The sequence below is a fragment of the Cebus imitator genome, unplaced genomic scaffold (genome assembly GCF_001604975.1).
Source record: "Cebus imitator isolate Cc_AM_T3 unplaced genomic scaffold, Cebus_imitator-1.0 Scaffold51, whole genome shotgun sequence".
Classification (NCBI taxonomy): domain Eukaryota; kingdom Metazoa; phylum Chordata; class Mammalia; order Primates; family Cebidae; genus Cebus; species Cebus imitator.
Genome location: NW_016107366.1, coordinates 3,988,729 through 3,994,242, shown reverse-complemented (window position 1 = coordinate 3,994,242; position 5,514 = coordinate 3,988,729).

Here is a 5,514-nt window from a genome sequence, read left to right as displayed (position 1 = left end):
GTCATTTAATGTTAGCTGGCTGTTTTGCCCATTAGTTGATGCAATTTCTTAAATATGTTGATGTTCTTTATTTTTTTGGTATTTTTTAGAAAGGCTGATACTGGTTGTTCCTTTCTATTTGTGGTGGTTCTTTCAGAAGCTCTTGTAAAGCAGGCCTGGTGGTGATGAAATCTCTGAGTGCTTGCTTGTTCACAAAAGATTTTATTTTTCCTTCGCTTATGAAGCTTAGTTTCCCATGAAATCCCTCCCCAACCTCCCTACCCACCGTTGCCCTTCCCCTATTCCCCCGCCGTACACCCCAGTGTGTGATGGTCCCCTCCCTGTGTCCATGTGTTCTCATTGTTCAACACCCGCCTATGAGTGAGAACATGCAGTATTTGATTTTCTGTTCTTGTGTCAGTTTGCTGAGAATTATGGTTTCCAGATTCATCCATGTCCCTACAAAGGAAGTTAGTATCTTTAACAGTTTAAATTTGGTGGGGATACAGAGGAGAGTTTGATTTTTTTTTTTTCTCTAGTTTCTGCTTTCAAACAGACTCTCTCGTGGTTTCTTTTTTCTTTCTTTTCTTTTTTTCTTTTCTTTTCTTTATTTTTTTTAACCTTTTGACAATCTTGGGCGTATCTTTTACCTTTTCAGTCATTTTCAGGCATTAAAAACTCTGTTTCTATCTAAGTCAGTTTAAAACCTCATTCTCATACCGAAATCTAATTTTTCCCTGTACCATTTCTCCTTATTCTAGAACCAATCTGCAGCCCCAGAGACCTGCACTGAAGGAAAAGACTCTCTTCTGCTTTTTGCTCCAGCTAAGCTTTCTCCTTTTCTTTTCATGCAACTTTTTGTTTTTGTTGTTGTTTTGATTTTGTTTTTGACTTTTGTAGGCTCAGGTAAAGAGAACAGAGAACTACATAAGAGACCAAAATCATGTTACCTGGTCTGCACTGTTGTGGTGTACATCTGTGTATTCTGAGGTATAGGCATCCAATGCTAATCCACACAAGTATATTCTTTAGGAAACCCTGTTAGAACTCTTCTGCAACAACCCCTGCAATCCTCATTGCTTCATTACCTAAAATTTCTAGACTGTCTTTTCACAAATTGTCATTAAGTTGTCCTATTTTTTGACTTGTTATTGTTCATAGTAGTTGTGTATAACCTTTTTATTTCTGTGGCATAAGTTTTAATATCTTCTCTTTTCATTTCTGATTTTATTTCAGTTTTCTATTTTTTTCTTAGTTAATCTTGTTAAAATTTTGTCAATTTTTAAAAACTGTTTTGTTGGTATTTTTCTATTGTTTTTCTATTCTCTATTTTGTTTATTTCTGCTTTAATCTTTATAACTCCCTTTCTTTTGTATTTTTCTGGACTTAATTTGTGAAGAATATCAAAATAATAGCAAGTATTCTTTCTAACCACAATAGATTGAAACTATAAATTAATAAGAGAAGAAAAACAGGAAAATTTATAAACATGGAAATCAAACAAGACACTCCTTAACAACGAATAGGCCAAAGATGAAATTTTAAAAAGAATGTGAAAATAGCTTGAGACAAGTGAAAATAAAAACATAGCATACCAAAACTTATGGGATGCAGCACAGTTCTAAGAAAGAAGTTAAAAGCAATAAATACCTATTTTAAAAAGGAAGAAAGATCTCAAATAAACAACCCAAGTTTATACCTCGAGAAAGATGAATTGTCTTAGTCATTGTAATTTAGTCCATATTGTCTTTTATAGGGTTTTGTATCCCAGCACTCAGCTTTCTGGGCAGGACCCTGACATGATGGGCTGTGCTAAATTGTTATTACTCCTTCACTTGGTTCATAGAAAACTCACATGTCCATTACTACCATGTAACACTATGACAACACAAATTCTGTCTTTCTTGCCTAATGTTTCCCTTATCATCTCTCCTACCCTCCAGTTCGCAAAAAACAGTGCAGTTCAGCCATTCTTCTGATAAGCAGTTTTCTATTCAGAAGGGCTGCTCATCTCTTCTTCTACAGAACCTTATTCTGTACTAGTGGTTCTCGTGGCTTTGCCAACTCTCAGCCTAAGAGAACAGCAACAGTTTTCTCTAGGCTGACACACCATGACTTCCATAGGTTTCCTATTTCAATAAATCTTCCTTGAATAGTTATCAAAAATGATGATGGGTGATGGGGTTATGGCCTTGGGACTAGTTGGACTATCTCTTATTAAATCCTGTAAAATACAGCATTTAACTTCTTGGCACCAAGAACATGGGAAAAGATGGAGTTTGTTAATCTGAGTTTTCGAGGTGTTCTTACAACTCTGAAACAATACAGAAGATCCTCTCAATACCTGTTTACATTAATTTTACAAAAAAAATCATAATCTGGTGTTTTTTAGAAGTTTAAATTACTCAGAACAAATTTTTAGAGTTTTCCATCCTTCTATACATAAGATGGTGATCATTTACTTTTGCAATGTAAATCACCTCTTGAAGTACTGATTTTCTCATGCTCTGGAAGAGTCACAGGCCATGTGACAGTGTTCTCCTCAAAGCTACCACTGACTGAAGCAAGGTGAATTGATCCATAGGTTAGGCTGAGACCATCACACTCTTTTTATCTGGTAATTTAAATTAAGAGACAATGAGACAATCCGATATATGATGTATTGAGCACATGAATAAAAACTTCAGGTAGAGTTGGAGCCACAGGTAATACTAGGATCTTGGATGAGTAAACACGTATAGAAAAGGAGAGCTTACAATTCACTCAAGGAAGTTACAGAACAATGGAGGTGCCTTATGAGTTTTTAGCTACTGGTAGACCATGCTTTACTTTGTGTGGTTTGTTCTTGTGAGTTCTCTATGCTCACAAAACAGGAAAGTTTCTCTTCATTTATAAAGTACTATTTCTGAAGTGTTCATGTTCCTTGCAAGAAAATGAGGTCTAACAAAATACCTTTGTGAACCACTCTTATCTGACCCATCACTGTAGAAATTAGAATTTAGTATTGTTTAAGAAAAGAAATTGAACTAAGCAAAATAACCAGGCTACCAGAATCAAATGGAGGGTAGTCAATATTTTCCTGATTTGGCAATATCATGCAAGCTCTGTTCAGGCTGATGTGTCCACATTTTACATCTTCTTTCCTGCTTGCTCAGTTGCTATAAGTGAGGGAATCCTTCATCTCTCATCAGATGACAGATCTTGTAGTGCCACTGTGTACCTTGTTCAACTGTGTGATCAATTTGTTCCTCCAAGGTGCTTGCTATTTCTGGTGGGACAGGAGTAGTGCTTGAATATCACAGAATCCTTCTAGTAAGTTTTGTTTCTGATGCTTGCTGGAGGCATGGCTTATGCCAATAAGCTCTAGGAGAAATGCCCATGTTTACGTAAGGCTGTGACCAGATGTCTCAGTCAAAATAAAATATTCTCCACTTATAAATTTTGTATCTTTTGATTCATACAAACTGTGAAACAGTAGCCTTAGAAGTGGCAGAGATTTTATAAGTATAAAAAGTAGAAAGAGATCAAAATGGGAGAGGAGAGAAGATTTAATTTTTTGTAAATAGACACGTGCACACACATACATATTTAGGAGCAAAGAGTGATGTTCCTAAAGGTTGCTAAGTGTGTGGCCAAATGATATCATTTTGATCTTCTCCTGAAAATCCACAGGCTATGTTCTTCCTCCTTTCTTACTCTATGGAGGACATAAGGAACTCTAAGATTTCTATCCACCTGGGAATATTTGAGTATGTGTCTGATTTGCTTATAAACTTAGTCTCAATAGAAAAGGTTGAAAAAGGACATGGGAAAATTTAGACAATATTTCAGACATTCTAACAAGGAAGGGAGTATGAATGGAGGGTCAGATTTCATCTCAAACTTGGTGGGAGTGTTATTGGTTGAGCAAAGAATATATTGTGAGGAAAGTATGTTTTGAAAGTGACTAGTTCATATATCAAACTCTGGTTGCTTTCAAATGAGCAAGTTATTTGAAGTCAATGTAAAGGGAGGTAAGCAGAGGTAATCACATTCTGTCACCCATTCTCAGGCGACATATTTAGTTTTTTGAGAGAGAAGTCTCTGTAATCACTGGGATGGTGGTTGAGTTCGGTAAACCCTTAAATATTTGCTATCTGTCATACTGTGGTGCCAGGCTTTGTGTATATTAATCTTAATAAAATGTTGAAACTTAAATATTAACCCGTCAAGAGAAGGTACACAGATCAAACACTATGATGTTTGATCTATGAACAGGGCAATGATAGAAAAACATACTAGATTTTAGGATGATGAAAACAGAGGGGAACTTGACCCTGTCTGAATATCTGGACAGCATCTGGAGAAGATGTATTAATTTTCTTTTGTTGCTTTAACACATTACTACACACTTGGTGGCTTACCACAAATATATGATCTTACAATTGTGTAGGTCATAGGTCTGACATGGGTCTCACTGAGCTATAATTAAGGTGTTGGCAAATCTGCATTTCTTTCTGTATGTTCTGCGTAGTATTCACTTGCTTGAGCTTTCCAGGTGGAGAGGTTACCCGTGTTTCTTGCCTTGTGCTCCAATTCTTCACCTTTCCAGGCAGCACCAGTAGGTCAAGTTCTAACATATTATTATCCTGCCCTAATATTCTGCCTCCCTTTTCTGCTTTTAAGAAACTTTATGATTAGATAGATTTGGGCCCACCTGAATAATTCGGAATAATCTCCTATCACAAGTCTAACCAAGTCTGCAAAGCCCCTTTGCCATTTAAAGTAACATATTTACAAGGGGATCAGGATATAGACATGTTCAGGAACCCATCATTCTGCTTACTGCAGGAGATACTGGCTGGGCTGAATTTCAAAGCACGAGAGGGTTAATCAGATCAGTAGTGTGGCAAAAGGTGATCCAGGCATAGAGAGGACCCCAAACCCCCAAACAAACAAAAATATGAAGTCTATGTTTTAGGAGAACGTGTACATTATCAAACATGCTGAAATTTTCAGTTTGATATTCAGCTTAGTGTGACGCTACAAATTTAGGCTTGATTAAAAAAAAAAAAAACAAAACATCCTAGAGTGTGCAGAGAACTATCAGTAGTTTGATTCTGCTGTGGCATTGTGCTCCAGGCAGAGATTTTGGTGTAGCAAACTAGAAGTATAGTTGTCTTCAGAACATGTTGGCTTAATGATACCAATTACAACTAATAGTATCTGTTTATCACCTATTGTGTTCTAATACTGTGTACTATATTTTAGGTTTTGTTCTAATCACTTTATATGTTTTAATCCTCTAAAAAGTCTTATAAAGAAAGAGGTTTCATATCCCATATATATATACATATGTATATATATGATATATATATATGTATATGAGATATGTATATGAGATATATATGTGTATAGATATAGAGAGATTTCTTGCAAGGGATTGGTTTACACCAATGGGAAGTGTACTAGGCTAGTTCAAAAAGTGGAAAAGCTTATCAGGAAGGGCAGACTTAGTTGTGGGCTAAAGCTATTGTTCATGGCAGAATTTGTTCT